Below are 23,566 nucleotides of genomic sequence, written 5' to 3' on the forward strand. Positions count from 1 at the left end.
GTTCCACGTGCAAACTATGACCCTTCTTTTGCTAAACATTCAACCCAATATAACTACTTTGAAAAGTACTTGTTTCCAACTAAAACATGAGAGGCTGGGAGCCAAATGTAGACAAATTTAATATGTGGAAAAGAGACAAGCGAGACCCAAATTGAACACAACCAGATCAACCTCATTAATAGCAAAAAACCCCAAAAAACAAAACCTAAAACCCAGAAGATAGAAGTGAGAGCTGTGTCCTCCTGTGGGAAGCTCAGTTCCCAGGGGGACAGGTGACAGCCACGCTGCCATCCCTGTTTACAGACACAGAGGAAAAAACACTCAACACCTTATTACATTCTGCTTCCAGACTGAAAAATAAGACTGGAAAGATTTGGGGTTACACCAACAGCATTACTAAAAAGTTTGCCTGATACCTGAGCTGCTCTTCCAAGATTTCTCACTGCCAAGGGCAGCTTTCCCCTTGGGGGCAGTGGGGCCATCCCCACTGGAAAATGTACAATATCCCTAAAATATTCCTTTGCTCTCTTACAGCAGTGGTATCAATAGCTGTAACAGCAATAAATTGAGGTTATTGAGGCTGCTGAGACATCTCTCCAGGAGAGCTGGGTTTCACAGAGGGGACGGATCCCGCTTCTGTCAGTGCTCAGTCACACACGTGGCACTGCACCTGGCCAAGGACAGGGATTCCTAAACACCCTGGATTGACTGCATTATCAGCACTAACAACTGCAACCACTAAAAAGTTTCAATTTCATCCAAATTCATCCCCCTGACAACTCTTGGAGTCCACAGCTCCAAGAGCTTTTTTGATGCAGGTTCAGCTGATTCCCTCTCAGCAGTTCCAGGCAGCAAAGCCAGCCTGGAAAATCCTTTGGTGCGCTCCCCATCATCACTTCCCCTTATCCCTCTCCCTCCTGAGGACTTGAGGAATTTCAAAAATGCGAACTCTTCATTCTGAAAAAGCATTTGGAAGGGCAGCAATAAATCTTCTTGGCTTACAAGGCTCAGAGAGCCAAGAAAGGAGGGCAGGGGAGGGGGAAAAAAGGTTTCTACTCTTAAAAGCTGCCCGTACATCGAGACTTCATCGAGACCTTTGTTTAAAGTTCTGCTTGGGTACTTTAACTACAAACATGTTAGCTTTTTTCTTCCCTCCCTCATGAGATGAAAAGATAACTTAAACATCAGAAGGAAATACATTAAAGCATGTCATTTTGATGCAAAATGTTTTAAATGAATTGAATTTTTCTGTCCACGCAGCGTTTAGTGTGCAGACTTCAAAAGGAACGAGGAGGAAATCAACTGTCAGCTCCTGAGAATGGAGCTTTCTGTCCCTAACACAAAGCTGACCCTTCTTCCACCCTTTTCACATGTAGCCCATTTATGAACTTGCAAAATAATGCCAGAGAACATCACCCACGGTTATGTAAGAGTCACAATGCCAGCAGGAATTTATTTGGCTTGGTTTTTAACCTATTTTGCTTGATTTTGAATTGTTAATTTCTTTAAAATGCTCTGGTCCATTCTGTTGTTTTAATTAAAAGCACCGTGCATGGCTGAGAGGGGGAAGCAGGAATTCCTCGGTCAAACTAAACACACATAATGAGTAAACTAACAGTGAAAATCAAGTAAGGATTGAGAATCCAACCTTGAGGCTACACACATGAACTGCTCAGCCCCTGCCTGGGTCCAGTCCCTACTTGGGATATCTGCTCCCTACTCAAGAATTCCTGGGCACAATTCCACCCTAGGGGAAAAAAAAAACATCTTTAAGCTGATTTTACTGACTTGAAAGTGCCCTAACTTTAACCAGAAAATCAGAGCTAAGTGGCAACCTCAAATGAAGTGGAGGGAACTTCACAGAGCAGAGAGAAAGTCAGCCCCACACACAACCTCAGGAAAACAGTCTAAATATTTAGGAGAACTTGCCCTGCAGTTTACACAGCCCATTAGCATCTGTACTTTATTCTCCACACCCCTCTTGTTTAATTGGCTCTGTGGAGCAGATGGCAGCAGGCTCAGCTCCCTCACAGAACAATCCCACACGTGTTTAATGAGATGCTTGCCCGGCGTTATTTGCCATATCCCATCACCACTCACCCTCCCAACATGGGAAGGCTGTGCTGGATCAGCATCTGGATCAGCATCCAGCCTTTCCCCTCATTCAGCATCCAGCCCTTCCTCTGGATCAGCATCCAGCCTTCCCCCTCATTCAGCATCCAGCCCTTCCTCTGAATTTGCATCCAGCCTTTCCTCTGGAGCAGAATTCAACCTTTCCTCAATTCAGCATCCATCCCTTGCCCTGGTTCAGCCTCTTCCCTTGAGCTGCTCCTGCCCCAGCCATGCAATATCTCCATCCCCACCATCACTCCCACCATCCCAGCACACACGTCCTCAAGCCCTCAAATGCCCCCTTATTTTCCTTCCTCTGCCTTTGTATGCAGTAATTAACTGGGGAAAATCCTTTATTGTTACATCCAGGTGGAACTATCCCAGTGCTGTGACTGAAGCAATGTCTACCTTCCAATACCAAAAAAATAGTGTTGGAGAGTTTGACTTATCCTGACACTTTGCACAACAGCAAGAGGACAAGTGGAAACAGCCTTAAACTGAGACAGGAGATTAAGATTCGATAATAGAATTTTTTTTCATTGTTTTTGGGGTCAGGCATTGGGATAGGTTGCTCAGGGAGGTGGTGGAGTCCCCATCCCTGGAGGAGTTCTGCACCTGGGAGATGTGGTTTAATGGTTCCAGTAGGGGTGGGTCAACAGCTGGACTTGATGATGTTAAAGGTCTCTTCCAACCCTGATGATTCTCTAATTGTACCATTTCAAAGCTTATTAAATCCTCCTAAAGATTCTCCTGGGATTATTCAGACACTGGAGAGCAACGGCACTTGCCTGGCTGTACCTGCAGCTCTCTGCTCAGGTTCAGGCTCAGTGCAGCTCCCAGGGGCTCAGCACAAAGCCCTGAACCATCCCCGGGGCCTCTGGCAACACCCAAATCCTGGGCACATCACTCCTGCTCCTAACCCTCCCCAGCCCTGCTTGGCTACACAAGCACAAGCCCAGACAGAGAAAACCCTGGTATGTGCAGGGATCGCCACCAGGGAGGGATCCCTGACAGCTCCTCAGGAAAGCTGGGAGATGTGGCCCTGCGAGCCTGCAGGGAGCCATGGATGGAGCCCTGAGGAAGCTGAGGTTTGTTCTCCAAACACACATTCCCAGAGTATCCCACTCCTGCTTTCCCAAGCTCTCGAAGTACCTGGCTGGGTCACAGCCCTTGCAGCTTCCTAGGGAACTCTTCTGTGGTACCTCCACATATCCTTTATGACTCCAGCTGCCTGGTTTTAGCTCTGGATAACAGGACAAGTGTTTGATAAGAGAGAGAAATCGGGATGCAATGAGGAATTCAGGGGCAGGGGGCTGGGACAGGGAAGATTTGGGCCACCAGCATCTAATGCCTGGCACAGGTGGGGTCTGACAGTGATGGATGGGCCCAGCACCCAAACCACATCTCAGGGCAGGATGGAGTCAGGTTTCCCACCAAGCCAGAGATAAGCTCGAGTTTAGCTTTGTGATGTCCCAAAAAATCCTTACTTGAGAGACTTTTATTTATCTGAAACTGAAGGCAACTCAGTTTTAAATCCGCGAGAAGATTCTAAACCAAGCACGGCATAAAAAGTAAAATGTTAACTGGCTCGTTCCCTCAGTTCCTCGGGATGAAAATGCAGTGAGAAAAACACTTCCAAAAGCCCCGGTCTGACTGTCAGCACAGCCTGAAAACAAACAGAACCATCCACCACCCCCAAATCTCCAAGGCCCCCAACCAAACACGGGCACCAACTGCTCTGCAGAGCACTCAACCATTTGCACATCACTTTATTTGCCAGACAAGACACGAATCCATCTCCCTGACAACAAAAATAACATTTTTTTGAGACAAAGAGAATGAGGGAAAACAAACACAGGATTAGTAAAATAGCCACTGAGCTGTAAATATATTGAAGCTGCTTCACCATCCATACAAGCCATTTAAAAAACAAAACAAAAAACCCAACAAACCACCCATCTTTCGGCAGGTTTAGGGCATGGACTGCTGTTAGCTGTCCTATTTGGGTAAGGACTCAATGACAAAAATCAGGAATATTAAAGAAGTTACACAGAATAATAAAATGCAGGGGTGTAAAACACAGGCAGAATCAGCTCAGCAGGGCTGTGATACTTTGTAAACTTCAAGCAGCCCCTAACCAGGGTCTGGTTCCTACTTGAAAGGTTAAATGTTTTAAAAAGTGGTGAGCCAACAAATATCCAACAAATCCTTTTCCTGGTGGAGCTCACCCAGTGAGGTTGTTTTCAGGGAAACCTGTGGCTTCTGCCTGCAGTTTATTTTTGCAGTGTCTGAAGCCATCTCGTGTTCTGTTTTGTTACCATTTTCTAAAACCAAGGAACATTAACCAGAGACTTCCCAGGAGATCAGGGACATGCTCGGTGTTTTCCTCCAGGAATTTCCAGTGAGATGGAAGAAGCTGAAGCGAATTAGAGGAAAACACAGGAAAAGGCAAATCCAGAGGGATGGGAGCACCGAGGGCAGCAGCTACAGATCTGAAAGGAGTATCCCAACACCACCCCACAAATGCCTTCCTCCTCCTGTGGGTTTGAAAAAACAACATGTTTTCAGAAGGGATTTAACTAATTAATGCTCTCTCTCATTACGTGATTCGTGGAGCAGCCACAGACACCTGAATCAGAGAGGAAAGTGATGCTGAGCTCTGCTCAGTCCCTGCCTTCACAGCCTCTTGGAAATTAGAACTTCCCTACTTCATTTTTCTAATTAATGCCTCTAATTCACTTTTCTGATCAATTGTTTTAATAATCATAAGCAGTGTGATTTCCACTTTGGCCAGCACGCAGCTACCTTTTTTCTCAAACTCATATTGTTGGGGTTTGATTGGAAAATTGCTGAAATTCGAAGCTTTGCTGAACTAACCCTGATGAGCTTCAATGAAGCTGAGAACTGGACACCTAAAATGCAGATTTTATATCCCTCCAAGGAAATGCTGCAGAAAGCAGAAGGTAAGGAAGAACCTAACAAAGACAATCAGCATGTGCTGTCTGGGAAAAATATACTAAAAATACTGGAAAATATGGATTAATTAGCATGAGAACTGAGAAATCAATAACCAGCAGAGGGTAGAACACTAATTAATAAAGAGAATTCTGTAAGTTAGAACCAATGAACTTTGCAGGTTCATAACACACGTTCTGGGTGCACACATTCCCCAATATTTAAGGTTTTAAGTGGGAAAATATCATCTTCCTTCCCATTTTTTCGTTTCATGAAGATTGCTCACCGAGTCCCTATTTGGGATTTATCCCAAATTTTGAGCCTTATCCCTGTAAGGCTCAAGCTCTCACCACCTTCCACCAGGAGCTCATCACATTCCTGCAGCACTGGAATATACTCTGGGCAACACAGGAGAACTGGGATTCAAGTTTGATCTTAGTTTTGATGGCCAAAAGCCTCTCATCTATATATTTATATACAGTTATCATTTCGGTATCAGCTGTGGGGGGTAAAACCCCATGGGATCATTTCAGGCCTCAGAGGGGAGATGGGGCACAACCCTGAAAAGGAGCAAAGGAGAGCACAGTTCTTATAAATTTGTTTCCTTGGAAAACTCCAGGCATTTGCAAGGAGAGAAAACTCTGGAAAAACTGAGTAAGTGCCAAAAAATGCAATCAGGAACCAGCAGGTTTGTTTTGTTTTTTTTTTTTTGTCTTCTTTTTCAAGGGAGCAGAGAAGAGGAAGGGAAAAAGGGTGAGAGGGGAAAATACCCCAAGAAAATGAGTTCCACATGTTCCAGAGATTATTAATTTAGCCAGTGTAACTTGACTAAGGTTATTCTCCTGACAATGTGTATGGCAGAAAAAAAGAAAGTCATGCTACCCAGCCCTTAAAATACAAAGCAGATGGGCTTCTCAATGGCATTGGATTTCTTTCCCCTACACTTATTCCTCATCCCAGCCTCTAGGATGTAAAACTGAAATTATTTCTATTTTTTTTAAGATTGAGAACATTTTGATTAGTGAACTCTTTTCACCTTACTGCATCTTGTTGCTCCTTTTCCTTTTAGAAGAACCTAAAATTGAGCGTTTCAAAGGAGCAGAATTGACCAGAGCCTTCATTCTACTGGGAGAACTCTGGGTTTCAGTTCTCTGGGTTGTTTCAAACTCATGTCAAAATGACTAAAAAATTGGGAAAACGTTAAGCAGCAGCCCAAGACTTGTAAATAGCTGCAATCCTAGAGCCAGCAGGGTTTGATACCACTTTAAGTGTAATTACTGTGCTTGTCCAATTTGCTCATGAATTCAATGCACAGCAAGTCTGCAGAAAAACCATGGATCAATTGATGCAACATTCCAGCCAGGATTGTGTGATTTTACAGTAAAGTCAGGAAAAAATCCCAAAGCACAAAGGAACAGACACACCAAGAAGGGTGATCGTTCCCTCGTCAGTTTTACATAATTAAGGATTTTGCTTGGAGAAATGCTGCAGCTCAGGAACTTTAAAAAAACAACACCCAAGCAGACAACCTTAAATCCAGGGATTTAAAGATCATAAATCACAGGGCTGAACTTCTGTGCATGAAATGAATGGGCTGATGGCAACCTAATTACAGAAATGTTTGCTTTAAATGTCCAAGAGTATAATTTTTCAGGATCTCTCAGCAGGAAACCATCAGCATCCAGAGGATAAATGTCCCAAAAGCCTTCCTTACAACCTCTCTGGAACGGGAGCTGTCTCCCAGTGCCTGCACTTGGGAGAGACACCCACGTTAAAAGTTTTAACCCAAGCTGCAGTCCATGTGCAGGTTCTTTCACCAAAACACCCAGACTTTTGTCAAGAGATAAATAATTTATGAGTAGTAACCTGAAAAAGACTGACATAATTATCTCCCTGTGAGTCAGTGTCTGCAATAAAACCTACAAGGTTGCTTTCATTGACAGTATTAGTTGTATTAATAAGTACAGAAGTTTTAAGGTCACCTGCTTAAACACCTCATCTGCATCATTTTTATATAATGATTTGTATGTTATTTATATTTGATATAATCCCCGCCCTTCCTTTCCTGAGCAGAAATGAGGGGAGGCAAACCTGGGCAATTTTAAATGCTTAGGTTGAATCTCTCACTTGAAATTTAAAAGACCTTTAAAAAATAACTCAAGAAGATAAACCACTTTGCATTAATGATATGAATCACTCCCTGGGTGTAAAGTTATTTTCAAATAAAAAATCACATTCCAAAGTGACTCCAGACACACCAGGAGAGGTGTCCTGGCCAAGCAGGGCCTGAGGACCTCTGCAGCTCTGGTGCCACCTCAGCTGCTCTGCAGCTCCCTGGGGACACGAGGCCAGCCCAGGGCTGTGACCCCACATTTAAAAGGGGGGTCAGCCACCAACACTTCCAGAAGCAGAGGAGAGGCCACTTAAGCTGCACTGATCTGACCTCGGGATTTGAAATCCCCTGGGAGGCTCTGTGGGCTCCAGGAAACACCATTTTGCCACACTTCAGTGCTAATGAAAGGAGAATTACTCATCCACCAGCACTGGAAATGGGTTCTTGTCCCCTCTGCTCCCAAAACAGGGGAGGAATGAACTCAGACATTGAGCACAGTGATGGATCTGACAGCTTGGCATTCCATGAGCCAGAATTCCACCTGGAACCACTGATGCTTTTTTGGGGCCACCTAAAAACAGAGGCCAGACAAAACTAAGGGAATAAAATGTGGTTCCATTTATCGAGGGGCCTTCAGGTACATTTAGGGCAGACAAAACCCCCCAGCTTCAAGGGGCTACACCCCAAAAACTGACAATGGGTCAGGGGTTTTCACATTTTTATAAGTCTGGTCCATTTGCATATTGGGGTAATCTCCCAATTACACTTCAGGGAATGAACTCTTTCACCCCAAGTCTGCTGCCCCCAACTCGCTTTTGTTTACATTTCTGACCCCCAGGCAGTGAGGAGTCCCTGACTGCCAGGCCTGCAGAGGAATTGCTGTGCCTGCCCAAACGGGACAGCAGCAGCTCACGGTGGATACGGAGTTCAGAGTTATGCACTAAAGAACTGCAGGGTCACAAAGACAGAAAAATAGGAAATTGAAATCCTAAGGCATCACTGGCAACACTCTAAACACACTGACAGCACTGACAAACTGCATCCTGCAGCCCAAAAAACAACAGTCAGGTGCAAAGTAGCAAATAATTCCTGGGTAAATAAAGCAAATAAGGTAATCCCTGGAAGGAAGAGCTCAAGCACTTTTCCAAGGAGCTGAGCTGTCCCACAGCACCCAGAGGTCCCCACAGTCCCTGGGATTGTTCTTCCCTCGTTTTTCCAGGGAGCTGCGGCCCAGCACAAAAAAAAAATTCCCAGTCTCAAAACCTTGGGAAAGCTTGCTGGGAGCTGCTGCTGAACTTCTCCCTCGTGTTGAACTCATTATCTCGGGACACAGGAGGAGGCAGAGCAGCCCTCAGAAAACAAATGTAATCTCCTGGAAAGAGCACAGCCATTAGATGTTATCAGTGTGCAAAAAAATTAAAGATTGAGACTGGAGGAAGCTCATGAATTGAATTCTTACAGCACTTCAAAGCAATTTGTGCATGAATGCAAGCATTTATTCTTCTAATTAAAAAAGGGAAAAAGCAAGGAAAATAGCAAGACATCATTTACATGAAAGAGGGGGGAGTAAAAAAAGCTAAAAAAAACAACCAACAACCAAAACTCAAACAAAACCTCCAGTGTTAATCAAGCACAGTGTGGATTCCAACCCAGAAAAGGGAGAGAAAGCTCCAGATTTAATGAGGGAAGGCGAGGATGAAGGAGAGGAGCAGAACTCGCCTCGGTGCTTTCTCAGCCATCCCACAGGAATTCCTACCTCCAGCCTTTGGGAGCAAAAAATCATCAGATGTTGAGCAAAGCAGGGATTTGATTTTATTCCTGCCCCCTCACTGTTTTCCAAACAAGCCAAGGCTGGGGGCTCCGGGGTCCTGGGGTCCCAGGGGATGGGATGGTCCCACCACAGCAGGGATGGAGAGGGGTTTTTGAAAAATGGTTTATCCTAAATAATGATGCCAGCCTTCTAAAAATGAGCAGTGCTGAAATGACAATGAATACATTCACCTTTCAAGCAGTAAATAGCAAGAAGCTACACTCAACTCCAATTTAAAAATCACAGTGTGCTCTTCTGAGGAGCTCTGATTAACAACCCTGAATGATTTCTGTGTCTGAAACCACCCTCAAATTAGCAACTGCCCCCAAAAAACCTCCCTGAGGGCATTTCACCTGTGCAAACACAACCCTCAGGTCAATATGCAGGATTTTTTCAGTTTCCACTCAGGCATCTCCTCCTTAGCCGGGGAGGAGCTTTCTGCAGTTATTTCAATGCCAGGGATGCTCCTTGGCTCCAGATTCCCACAAATTCAAGGCACACATCCTGGGAGTCACTGCAGGACGAGGGTTCTGCTGGCTTATCCTGGATTTCCCACCGGTTATCCTCAAGTTTTCAAGGGAGAAGTGCACTAGCAGCAGCTTCAGCTCTGCTCGGAAGAACTGCCCATTTGGGAATTTTTATGAGGTCAGTGTTACTGCTCAAAGACAGAGGGAAACATGGGAGAGAAATCACAAAAATCACAACGCAAAAAAGCTGCAAAGAGCAAAGAGGGAAAAGAAACCAGCTTTCAGGATGTTTAGAAACAGCCTGGGCTCTTTTGGAACATTGTTTTTTCCTCTGCTCTGAGTTGTTTTTACCTCCCCAATGCAAACACATCCTGGAAGAGACTGAGCGGGGAACTGCACAGTCCCAGCTGTGGAGGATGGAATTAATATCTCAAATTGATATCAGATTCATGTTCTGCAACCTAAATCACAGCAGATCTTGCCACAAACCTGTAAGCACAGTTCTGGGACCCTGCCCATCCACAGAGTCTTGTAATTTCTGGCCAACAGAGCACAACATCACGAGGACAGGCAGCCAGCAGAATGTGGGAGCAGATTTCTACTGTAAAAAAGGGATTTAAACTGGAGGGAAGCAGCTTTTCAGAAAAAAAACAAGCCAGGAAGTTGACAGTGGCAGCATTAATTCCTTTCCTGATGTGATGTCATTGCCAGTTGGGTTGTACCTATTAAAAAGATCAAAAAGGCCTCAAGTGCACACACATTGTTGAAATTCAAGCAGTGACAGAGGCAATTACTATTTTTCATTCTCTCTATAAATATTATCACAAGCTGCTTTTTCACAAAACGTTTACAAACTACCAAGCAAATCCAGTGCTCCTGGTAAATGAACACAAACCAGTTTCTCTTTTAAAACAGGAGAGAATGATTTGACCTCTTTTTTAATCTCCAGTCATGTTTAACTTTGCCTAAATAAAATATTTTGGAATCTCTGGAGAAAAGGCTGCTCGTTTACTCCAAACAAATCTCTGCTGTGATTTCCTGCTATCAGCTCTCTTATTTGAGAAGCACTTGTGCTGATCATGGGTAGTGTCATCTTCATTAAAGATAATCAAGAATCCCTAGGCAGATATTTGCACTTGAAATTAGATGTTTCATAATATTTCAACATTTCCTAACATCCATTCATATTTAATTCTCGAGGATGCTTCAATGCACATAAAATATGGATCAGTCCAAGCAGCTTTCCAATCAGAACTCGTTCTGAGCACGAGGCCAACAGGACTGAGTGGCAAACCTGAAATTGAATTAAGGATTTAAGGCTGGATAGAGACCACCTCCAGCTCAGCAACTAAAGAAATTCCCTTTCTGTTGCCTTTCTGTGCAATTATCTGTGTGTTGCACATCTGTCTGAACACGCAGGAACGACACCATAATCCACTTTGGGATCGGGATTAGCGAGTTCAGGCTCCAAGGAGAAATAAAGGCATTAACACTGCTTTGAATGGAGAATGGAAGTGGATTAATGCTGCTCAGGGAATGAATATTCCTCTTGTCTCACAGTTACTCCTGCACTGGTAGCAGGACTTGACTGTCAAGAATGGAGGGGGGGGAAAAAAAAAGACCTAATGGGCTGAAAAATTTTCATTACGCTGATAGTGATAATTTATCTTCACAAATTAATGAATAAACTTCAACTGTAATAAATTGCTAATACCCAGGAATTAATTTAGGTCTCTGTTTCAGCACGGAATCTGTATTTTAATTTCCAGACTCCATGTGTGTTTTCACAATGTAGTTTTTGCATTGGGAGCTGGCAGACACTGGAACAGCTCAAAACTCCTGTCTCACCTCCCCAGCTGGACTTTTATTCTGGTTTTTCACTCCTAACAAGGACACAAACACAAGGCTATAAGATCAAAAGTATCAGGAGATATAAAAGTTCAAAACATTCCAAAAAGTGACGCCCATCCTCAAACACAGAGGATGAAAATGAAGGAAGGGTGAGAATTTCAGAGTCAGAATGAATTGAAAGAATATTGAATTTCTTATGAAGAAAAAGTAAATTATGAAAATTCTCAGAGCCATGCAAGGTAAATCCTTTCTCCAGTGTCTCCTAACACATAAAATCAGGGTTATAAATTAGGAGATGTGCTCCTGTTTCTCATCTGCAGATGAATGAAGAATAAGTGGCAAGAGGAAGCAGCTGCCTGTATCTTACTGTGTGTAAGTGCTAAGAATTTAGGCAAAAATTAAAGAAAAAGGAAAATGTGGCCACTGTAACAATATCACCAAATCCCAAGGAACCACTACCACCATTTCCCAGGGTCTTTTCCATATTTCCTGGCTCCTCATTCCCCCGTTCCAGACTTGGCTCCCTCCTCCACGTGCTCCCACTCTCATCCATAAAACGTTTCCAGTCAGAGCATCATCTCATGGAAACATCAATTATCCCCACAGGAAGGGTCTCACGGTGCCTTTGGGTTTACCCTGCTCCACGTGCTCACAGTCACTGCAGGTGAGCCCTGCCTCCACCTAAAAAATGGGGAATGCCAACCAAATCCTCCCAAAGACCAAGCCAGGGATTAATAAACGAGAATTACTGGACTTTAGGACAGTTTAGGAGTGCACTCTGACTGACAAACACAGCAATCACTGGTTGCTTATGTCAACTGGATATTTTTTATGTATTTGCATCCAATTTCCACCACTATTAACCACAACCTTCTATTTCTGTAAAAGTGATTGGATCCTCTCATTTAACTAATCAAAAAAGAGCAGGACACCCCCCACAATGAAGCTAAAAAATACATAAAGTGTAGAAGGAACTGAGGGAAAGAAGGCTCCTGAATTAATTTTGATGTGCTCCTTGTGGAGAGAGGGGACACAATGACACAAGTGGTTTCTACAGTGTCAATGCCATTTTAAGTTAACAAATTGCAAAATTAGTTTTTTTTTTAGAGTTTGGCATATTCTGATCAAGCACTAAAGCTGCCCTGAAAGACAAAACCAAAACAAACCCACACAAAACAACAACACTCAACCTGCACGGTCACAATTAACCTATAATTAAAAGTTAATATTCAACTGCTGACAAAGCCCTAATGAAAACAGAGATATTGGTTTAAAAAACCCCAAAGCTGCATTTAACACAAACCCCCCTATTAATCAGCTGTTGTTCTACCTGTTCTGAAGATTCATTTTACATTGATTTTACACCCCTGAATTAACAAAAAAAAAAAAAAAAAAGGGTTTATTTTATATTTGTGGAATCCCAGACTGATTTGGGGTGGAAGAGACCTTGAAGCTTGTCCAGTTCCACCCCGTGCCATGAGCAGGGACAGCTTCCACCAGAGCAGGCAGCTTCAAGCCATTGCTCAGGAGATAAAACCCTGATTATTTCACTTAGTTTGAAGTAAGGAGATGAAATGTTCTGCATGGAAACTTCAGGAGGAGAAAACAACGCTTGGAAATAGCAATGATGAGCTGGAAACACTTCCAGGACCTACAGGGACATGGAGAGCACACGAGGTCCCCATCTCAGACTGTTCCTACAACTTTCCTGCCCAGGTATTCAAAACTTCCCGGGAAAACCAAGGCAACCCACACAAAGTAACAAGAAACCCATCAGGCACAGCTCTGTGACACCCCCAGGTGCTGCAGCAGGAGCAAACACCACCACCTGACCCAGAAATGCCCCCTCAGCAGTCCCAGCTCCTTCCACAACTCAACTTCACAGCATTCCATCAGGATTTATCCCTCCAATCAACACCAGCCCTGAGATCCAAACCATTTACCAAAAAAAGTCTTCATGCTACACCAAGGCTTGATCCCTGCATGAGCCACTCGTTGAAGAGCTGGACTCCACGATCCTTGTGGGTCCTTTCCAACTCAGAATAATCTGTGATTTTATTTCCCTCTCTTTTAAATATTTATCCCCTTTGCCAGGCTTTGGAGGATTGCTGTTCACCACAGAGGTTGCACAGACGTTAACAACCACCAGAAGAGGCTGCTGAGATTTCAATTTCTCCACCAAAAAGATACATTGCTACCTTCTTCTCCACAGGGACATTTTTAGCACACAGTGGCAGAGGAGGAGCCACAGCCCTGGTGAGATGCGAGGAGCCCAGGACTTGCAGCTCATCTGAGAGCAGAAGAGCTGGAAACAGCCTCCAACCACTCGTTTTTTGGGGTAGAAATGTACCGAGCAAAGCAAGAACACAAAAGAAAGACCAAATTGCCATTTTCTTGCCCAGACAGAAACAAATCCCAGCACCACATCTCACAGAACAAGAAGTTCTGCTCAGATTTTACAACTCCATAATTTATTAGCACATTCTTCCAGCAGATTTTTATTTTAAATACGAGCTCCCCCCAAAAAAGCCACATTTAGGTTTTCAAATATTCTTAATTTTCCTTTCCGTGGGGTATTACTGTATTTCCTTGTCCTTGGGAGAGTTTTATCTGGGATTACACACATGTACCAAAACACAGCTGTTCCACTTCTTGGCTCCTTTATTTTTTTCCCAGAGAAAAACCTGCCTCTATCAGGCACCCAATTAGCTGCTCACTATCAAAAGGCTGCTTGGGCCTTTCATCTGCTTGAAAACTGGATTCAAGTGAGAGGGTGTCATGGAAACTGTGGCTGGGGTCATTTCCTGTTGCAGTTTTTCAGTCACCAAAAATAAAATAGCAATAACAATAATAGAAAGGTTTTTTTGCTGATTAAAATAAAAAGTATTTGTTATCTCAGCTTGCAAAGCGGTAGCTGTGTGAAAAGGAAAATGATATTATTTTTTCAGAGAAATCTTCATCTGACAAAGCAGAAACTGATTTCAATTCAATGTTCAACACTCCCTTAAAAAAACTGAAGACCACGCGTGCAGAACACAAAACTTGCAGCAAATATGCAGTGAAATTAATGAAGAATTTAAAATTAAAAGCCCAGCTCACAGTACTACCACAGACTGTTTGTTTCTCTAAGTATTTCACCAAGCAAGTGGGATTGAAAATTGCAGATAATTATATAGGAGATTCTAGCTAATGAGCTAAGGACAGGATTGAAAACTAAAACAGAAAAAAAAAGGGAAAGTTCATGAACCAGGGAGCTTTCTGGCCCTAAGAGAAGTCATAAATAGACGTAATTAAAAATTTAAAAAAAAGAAAACCTCAGTCCTTTGCCAGATTTTCTTCTATTTTGATGAAAAAAGAGGGAGTTTGCACACATTCCCAGAGAATGGATTTCTTAAACACAGTTAAGTTGGGGGATAACAGGGAAATAACAATAAATTCCTCTTCGAGAGGAATCATGGATCTGACTTCTGTGAGTGATCTTTGGTGAGAGGAGATTGAGGAATACCTAGCACACGTCCATTTATGAGCACACCTAGGAAGGTCCTCACTTGGCTTATCCAGAAAACGCCACAAGTTCACTTGGAAAAAGGCTTTGAGTGCCTTATCTGCACAAGCTTCTTCCAACTGCACAGATGAAATCCTCCCTCAGCTCAACGACACCAGTGCAGAACACCTTGGCTGATCCTGAGACACGAAGTGCTCCCAAGCCCCAGAGGAACAGAGCCCAGCCCTCTGCCTTTCACCCCGTTCCTGCTCCCCGTGGCCATGCACGTTCCTCTGGCAGCATCTCCCAGCTGAATTCCCTTCCAACCCCTCTGAGGGCAGCTGGGTGCAGCCCAGCCCTGGGTTCCACCGCAGCCGCCCCACAAGCAACAGCTCTGCCCTCGGAGGAGCCGCACACGCTCAGCTCAGACAGAACGACTTTGGCTCTCTCGACGCGATGGAATCTCCAGCATGGAAAACCAACAGCAGACACGTGGATGAGATGGAGACGGGCAGCCCAAGGCAAGGAGCACGGGGAGGTTCATTGTGCTATCCCCTCACGTCTGCCTGGAGCTGCCCAAGCAGCTCCCGGATCCTCCTCACCGGGAGGTTTCCCTGGGAACACACGAGCGGCGTTTGCACACCGACCTTCCCACCAGGGATGGCCCAGGTCGGACATCAGCAGGAATTTCTCCATGGAAAGGGTGCTCAGGCCTTGGCAGGGGCTGCCCAGGGAGGCCTGGAGTCCCCATTCCTGGAGGTGGGCTGGGGACAAGCACAGCTTGGACTCCACGGTCTTGGAGGGCTTTTCCAACCTTAATGATCCTGGGATCTGACCAAACTGGAATCACATCAATCCAATTCATAATTTAATTAAATATCTGCATTTCTTGTGTATATTCCTCCACCATTTGGGCTTTTTTTGTTAATAATCTTCTCTCACTTCACCTTTACTCAGCCATTTCCAAACTGAAATGGATTTCCCAAAGTTTCTGCAGGAGCTGAAACTCTCTCTGCTTGTGACCCCACAAAGCACCACGTGAATTAGCAACAACAGACAATCAGGATTTTCTTCTTTATCAAACAATCCAGGATTTTTTTTTTTTTTGCTGAAGTTTCCCTCTTTTTGTTAATGGAAAGCTAAATATATGTCCACTAAATTCTTGTTTTCGTGAAGATTATTGCCAGGCCAAGCTGAACACATCCGTGACCTTGCAGCCTTATTTTTTGAGGATGAAAGTAAGGTTAGAAAAAGGTTTTTTAAGAGCCACAGACAGGAAACAAAAATGTAACTGAGAGATTAAACAGAAGACGAAAGACAACATCAAATCTCAGTTGACAAAAATAATAAATAACAAAATATTAAATAAATCAAATGCTGTTGTGGTATGTGGCCATTACAGACAAACCTGAGAAATAAAGGGACTGAGAAAAGTTGTCCCAGTGTCCCCAGGTGTGGGCACTGCTGCCACCGCCACAATCCGGGCTGTGATTCCCAGGAAGGTCATTGGGAATGCAAAGCCCCAGCTGGGGCAGGAGGAACTGCAGAGCCCAGAGCCCTCCCCCACTGCCATCCTGCTCCCCATTATTCTCCACTCGAGCTGAAAGCCACAAGGGCTTTTCCTCGGCCCCTCCGTGTCAGGCAGACTCGGGAAGCTCCGCAGGAATTGCTGAGGGATCCAGGAAGGCACAAAAGGCTCCTGCCACAAAGAGCCCTTTCATCTGGGCCGTGTGGCCATTAAACACGTCCTGCTAATGTGCATGCGCTTTATAAAGTGATTATAAAGTGAAGGCCCAGTCACTAACTCAACTGCACAATGAGATTTTGAAGTCTGTCACTGGAAAACTGGGATTTGAAATGAGGAGCTGGGAATGCTGCATAGCTCCTCAAGTAACACTCAGGGCCTGGTAACCCAGCTGAACGTGGATTTTGTAGGTTTGAAGGCTTTCATTTCTTTGTTTGGTGGCACTCGGGCACCTCACACTGCTCAGGAAAACATGGAAAAGAGGATTCAAGCTCTGACAGTGTTCCAACACCAAACACGATGCTCTGAGGACACAGGGGACACTGGAATCACTGCTCTGGCAGGCTGGAAACAGAAAGTTAATAAATAAATAAAAAATAGAAATAATAGATCAGATCTTGCTGTTACACCGTGGATCAGGATGAACTGGTGAGCTGCCACTCCTGCTCTTGCCAACACCAAAGCAGTGCACAGTCACTTTATCCTCTTTCTCCATCTTCTGCCTCCCTTTCCTTTTCCCACAGGGGCTCAGCATCTCCTGAGATTTTGAGTAACTAAGGTAGGTATAGACTCCAGCCAGCTCTGTGAGAGACAATGTTATCTTCTGTCCACCAAAAGGAAAAAAATGGTTTTAAAAAAGTAATTTTAAAAAATATCTCTTTTTTCTTTCTACATCATGAAAGCAAAGGCAGAAGTTGAGAATCCTCCCCAGCATGGGTGTGGCTGTGAGCCAGCTTTGCATTCTGGCCTGTGCAAACCACAGCCTTGCTACAGCAAGGTTTCCATAGTTTAAATATATTTTTAGACTCAGGGCCCGATGCTGACACCGGCTCTAACTTCCCTTCTGAGCAAGGATCCCAAAAAGGACCCCAAACAGGCTGTGAATCTATCTGCAGGATGAAAATGCAATGTCCTCTCCCAGGGGCAGCAGCAGAACTCCAGTCCAGCTCCTCGTGGGACAAGGAAGAGCGGATGGTGGCAGAACTGCTGGGGTTTGTCATGCACACCAGTACCAGGTGTGTGCTCCAGCCATCCACATCCCCGCAGGAACAGAGAATCCCAAACTGCTTGGAAGGGACCTTAAATGCCATCCCATCCCACCCCAGCCATGGCAGGGACACCTCCCACTGTCCCAGGCTGCTCCAGCCTGGCCTTGGGCACTGCCAGGGATCCAGGGGCAGCCCCAGCTGCTCTGGGCACCCTGTGCCAGGGCTTCACAAGGAACAATCTCCTCCAAATATCCCAGCTAAACCTGCTCTCCTTCAGTTTCAAGCCATTCCTCCTTCTCCTATCCCTCCATGCCCACATCAAAAGCCCCTCATGGATATCTTCCACCAAGCATGACATTCCAGGGGATCTGGTGGCATCCTGTCATTCCATTCCCTATTGGAATAATAATAAGAATGTATTTAAAAGTGTATATAATGTAGAATAAATGTAATAATATATATATAAATAATAATGTATGTACAAATAGTACTGTTGGAGAGGTCCCTGCCACACCAGAGCTGCCACCAGGCCACCCCAGCTGTGCAGAATGTGCAAGTGCCTTGGGCAGGGAAGTGGCCTCCAGCACCCCAGTGGCACTGGGAAGCCAGGGGACAGGGAATGGCAAACAGGGAATGGCAGAAACGGCAGAAAACAAGCAAAGCAGAGGCCAGAAAATGGTGGAGTGACACGGGAAGGCAGCAGAAACCCGGCCCTGCTGCTCCTGGCTCTGCACTGGAGTTTGATGTACAAGCTCCACAGGAAGCCCCTGTGCTTCCCAAGGAGCCACAGTTTGGGATCCAAGGCCCTGGACGAGAAGGGACACTGTTTGTAGCAAAGCTGCAGGAAGATGTGGATCAATAAAAACAGGGAAGAGCCTGGAATGAGCCTGACCTACACAGTGTGCACCTGCACTGTACATCAAGAACAGCTGTATTTACAACTCCAAAGAATCCCAAATTAACGCCTTCCTTCACTAAATATTCGAATCACTATTATCCCTTTCCCCGCTTATTTTTCCTCCTCTTCATCCTGACTTTTCAGGCTCTGTGAAGCCACCAGACAAGACACACACACCAAGCAGGTCTGAGGCTTCCAACGTGCCTTCCCAGAGCAGCCCTGCATTCATTTCATCCCCACCCCACATCTTCCCTTCCCAAAATAGCTGCTGCACCTTTGCTCCTCAAGGAGAAATCCACCATGCCCAGCACTGAACAGCATGGCGATGGATGTTTGGTTTCATTTATTTTTGGAGGCTGAGATTCTATTCTTGGAAAGGTAGGAAAAAACAGCATTTCAAAGTCTGAGGTTGCAATTACCAGAATATACTTTTTTAAAAAAATGTATTTCTAGACTTTCAGCCAACCACTTGCTGAATAAATACATAAATAATGAAGGGGGAGGCAAAATTCTATTTACGTGACATCACAGTGAATCGATATTTTAAAATTCATGAGATTGGATTTCACACCAAATAAAAATAAACAACTGGTCATTTCTATTTCTATTAAACAAGTTATCTCCCATCACGGCTATGTTGGGGTTGCTTTAATTTTGGCTTTGCAGCCAGTAGTTTTAATGGAAATACTGCATCACCAGTATGTCAGTGTTCAAAATTTCAGAAAGCAAACACAACTTTTGGAATAAAATTCTGCGTTCCCAGTGGTGAGCTCAGCACAGCAGAGGCTCCTCCCTGCCAAGAACAGCTGCATCATCAGTGAACTGAATTTAACAACTTCAAGACCATCAAGCACATCCATCAAAGCAGCTACTGAAATGATCTAGGGATTGTGAAATATGAAAGCAGCAGAATTCAAAAAGAAGAGCCAGAATAGGATAATTTATAATTCTAGCTTCATTTCAGTCAAAAATAAAAAATTAAAGGGAAGATTTCTTGTTTTCCCCGATTGCACTAATGAGCAGCTTGGCTACTCGGTGCCATTAGGTTTGGATTTGCAACCTCCACCTTGGTGAAGCTCATCTGAAGCTGAAAGACTCTCAGAGGTTTACAATTTCCATCCTCCTCCTGCAATGTATGTAAATACCAACTTCCATTTTTAAAATCAAAACCTCCTTCAAGGAAGACACAAGAGACTGTGTAGCCAGGAATAAGATTTTCTAATTTTAATCACAGAGATCAAAGACTGAAATTCACAGTTTAAAGCCAGCTGCCTGACCACAGCTGCCTACTGTGACAAACAAGATCCTCAGTGCTTATTCCTGCCTGCTCCAGAAAGTGCAGTCTTCCCTCTAAAACGCTGTGTGCAGCTGAACTCCCCCAAACCAGACCAAGGGAATAAACCCCACAGCACACCTGGCAGCCCTGGATAGCCACTGGCAAAAGGAATCAATTCTGAAATTCATATTCCAGACAATTCCTTGGGCAAACAATATGCCCAAGGAAGTCGAACGACCTACAGCTGTAGCTTATTTAAATTAAATATCCTTTCATTGTTAGAACTGCTAAGTGTATTAACCTCAAATTAAAAACGCTCCTATTTTTATCCTTCTGTGCCTTCCATACCACACAAAAATCCTGTCTCCAAAATGTTGGTTTGGCCCCTCTGGAATACACCTGTCCACGAGGGCTTGACCAGATTTTTGCCAACTGGAAATAGAGAATAGAGAAAAAAAAAAAAAAAAAAAAAGTCCTGGCTTTTTTTTGTTTGGTTGGTTGTTTTTTTTTTTCTGCAGCTTCCAGTAACAAAATATGAACTGCAATTTAGGATCCACGGAGTGGAAGTGGCTTTAGCTCCTCATTTCACACTCCTTGCAATGATGGGAGATCATTCTTCTTTCTTATGCTCCCATTAGTCTTTATCAAAATCAGAAATCCCACACGATTTCAATATTGGAGAAAAGAGGAAAAACAATCTGTTAATGCACTGACCACGAACAAGGCAATAAAAATACCCGGGATGTGACCTCCTCCTGTACCCACCTCCCACCAGCAGCTGCCCCTGGGCTGGCTTGCAATGGACAGGCAACCATTGAAAGCAAAAGTTATCTTCTGGAAAATTTACTTCTGCTCCCACAAAATGCACAATTCCACAGCCACCCCAAGGAGTCCATTGTAGGCTATTCCCAAAAAGCTCTCCAGGCTTCCAGCACATCCAACACCTCAGCAGCCCAAAAAGCCTCACACCACTCGTTTTTCTCTTCCAGTACAAGTCAAACATGACCATAATCCCAGTTCCCAGGCTTGGGGAAGCATCAGGAGCTGAGCCATCATGCCATGCTGGAGCAATCCCACCTGACAGCTCCAGGGACGGTCCCCGGGCAGGAGCAGCTCTGCTGGCACCCTCAGCTCTCCTCAGCAGCAGGGGGGAGCACAGAGCTGATCCCTGTGCTCACACAGCTCCTGGGAAACGTGCTCTGATTTGGATGAATCCCAGAGCTCGTGCTAACTCCCCACCCATGCCAGTGCCCAGTGCTGCTAGGACACTCCTGCCCCAACACTTTGGGGTTCCTCTCTTTTCCAACAAATCGAAGGCTCTCCTGGCTCTCCGTGTGCCTCCTCCAGGCCTGGCTCAGAGCCTGCTCCTGCTCCAGGCAAACAGGCTCCCACTGCAGCCACTGCTGGCAGTCTGTGCCCCCTCCCCAGCCCACCACCACAAACACCTCCGCAGGGTTGGTCTGACACGAGCCCTGAGGTGAAACCCAGCCCAAAAGGAAATGTTTCTAATTCTCCCTTTGCTGCAAGGGAGAGAAGCAGGGTCTGAGCAGGGCAGGGAGGTCATGGCAGCACCTCAGCCCTTTGCTGTGGAACCACCACACCATCTCTGCCAAGCTGAACTTATCTCCACGTGCACTTTGGTGTGAAATCCCAAAAAACCAGCACAAACGCAACCCTACCCGGGTGAACACACCAGAAATTCTGCTTAAGGCGTTCCAGCTCCTAGGAACTTTTATGGCAACTTCCAGATGTGTCTATTTTGAAGGGTTTTTTTTTCCCCTGGCCTCATTCCCACCTGTGACAAGCCAAAGTACAGCCAGAAATTCCTACAGCATCGCAGGGATATGTGCAAAAGAAGGTCAGAGCTGGACAGGGAGCACTGGCTAGACAGTTCTGCAGACATGCTGAAAAGAAAATTACAGTTTTTTATCCAAAAGGTGGAAGGGAGTTCAAATCAAACAGTCCAAGTTGTGCAAATCTCTGAGCTCAGAGGCCAACAGCACCACAAAAAGCTGGTTTTATCAGCTGCTCCTGGCTGGGAAGCTGCTAAAGGGAGATGTAATAGTTTGCTTTTACTAATTATTGTAATTGGGCAAATATACTTCTGCAAAATGTCTTGGGAGACTCTCCATGGAGGCAGTTGATAAAGTGACTCCATTAACACTCTTCCCAGGATTGGAAATGAGTGCTCCTGATTTGTGGCACCAGGATTGTTTCAAAAGTAAGCTCAGATTTTCACTGCTAAAGCAGACACATAATTTCATCCAGATTTCTGCACAGGGTAAGAACACTCAGAGCACAAGACTCAAGCAATAACTTGGCTCATGTTTTATATCAGAAAAGGAAAATTTCCACAACAGACATTGCATAAGCAGTAGTGTTTTTATACTGTTTTCCATGGAAAAGAGAACACAAGGATATCCTTTCAGATTTCATTAACGCTGCATGGTATTGAACAACAACAAGCTACAGGAAAATGATGATTGAGGAATGCAGGCTCTCTATATTTTTACACTTTACTCTGCATTAAACCTACAATACAAGAGCTATTAATCAAAACCTCAGCAAAATTTTTGACACACAAAACAAAGATTGATGCATCAGATAAGTCACTAAAATTGCAATTGTTCAGTTATATTATTCATCTACAGGAAAAAAAATAGAAAGTAAAAAAATCTAGTATTTTCCTACTCAGACGTATCAAAAGAAATCATTCCAGGGCCATGATCCAACCCTTATCCCAGAAGTGTTGCCATTTCCAGGTTCACAGAGATACAGGCTCAGGTAGCCCAAATCCCACTTCCATCTATGGAGTGTCCTAACAATGGAAATAAACAAAATTTGGGGTAATTCCTTAGAGCTGGGCAGTTCCACACAGGAGGGCAATGAACTGACGAGGCTCCAAGCATTTCTTGGCCAATTCCTCCCCAAAAACTGACAAACAACAAAAAAAAAAATCTGTTTATTCTTCATCCTCCCTTTTAAAATACAGATATAAAAGAATAACTGGGAAACACACGCACAAGAAAACTTTGTATTTTTTTCTAATTCAAACACATCTTGCCTCTCTGAAAGAAGAGAATTTCTCGATGTTTTTTACAACAAAAACTAGGGTTTTTTCTCCCCAGTGCCTGGCCAGGCTATGACAGCAGAGCAGCTCCTCGGGCACCAACCACTCCAAAAATAAAGAGCGCATTTCCCTGTGAGCCTTCCTTTCGTTATCAGCCCTGCCACAGCTGAGATCCCCAATCACCTCCCAGGGGATTGGAATTCCTGCCGTCCCAGGGACCGCGGGATCCTCGGGCACAGCTCATTATCTGCCAGCCCACCTTGCTGCTCCACATCCCAACTTTTATCAGGCCGGGCCAGCTGCATTCCCGGTGTTTGAAGTGGAATGTCAGCCTTGGCCGATGCCACAGCACTAAGGATGCCCCGACCCTTTGAAGAGACGGCTCAAAGCCTAATTAAAAATTCAGATTGGGTCTGCCCTTCCACCAGGACCTCTCGCTGTCTTTTGGAAGTGTTTCATGGTAGGAAAATAAAGGAGTATGTGTGGAAAAGGATAAAAAACTTGGGCTGTCAGAGAGCCTCGGATAAAGCTGCTGTAGCTGGACTCAAACTAAGGCATAATCATGGAAAACAGATGAGGTTTTGCTCCACTGGTTTCTGCTCTGTAATTATTACTACAGCACACACTACTGCCAAATAATATTAAAATAACACAAAAAGGTACAATCGAACATTTAGCAGCCTTACTTCCTTACGAGGTTTTTTTCTTTTGTATTTCAGCTTCACAAGATGAAAATAATAGGGGAAAAAAATCAGATTTTTGTGCTGAGGGTGCACAAGGTCCAGGTTTCAGAGCTA

The 23,566-nt window shown here is 44.5% G+C and overlaps 1 protein-coding gene across 2 annotated transcripts in view; it reads right to left on the minus strand.

Annotated features, from left to right (window-relative positions):
• The window catches only part of CACHD1 (cache domain containing 1), an 88,565-nt gene that overhangs the window by 59,784 nt on the left and 5,215 nt on the right, over positions 1-23,566 (minus strand). The window lies entirely within an intron of this gene.

Source organism: Motacilla alba, chromosome 8 (assembly GCF_015832195.1).
Source record: "Motacilla alba alba isolate MOTALB_02 chromosome 8, Motacilla_alba_V1.0_pri, whole genome shotgun sequence".
NCBI classification, from domain to species: Eukaryota; Metazoa; Chordata; class Aves; order Passeriformes; family Motacillidae; genus Motacilla; species Motacilla alba.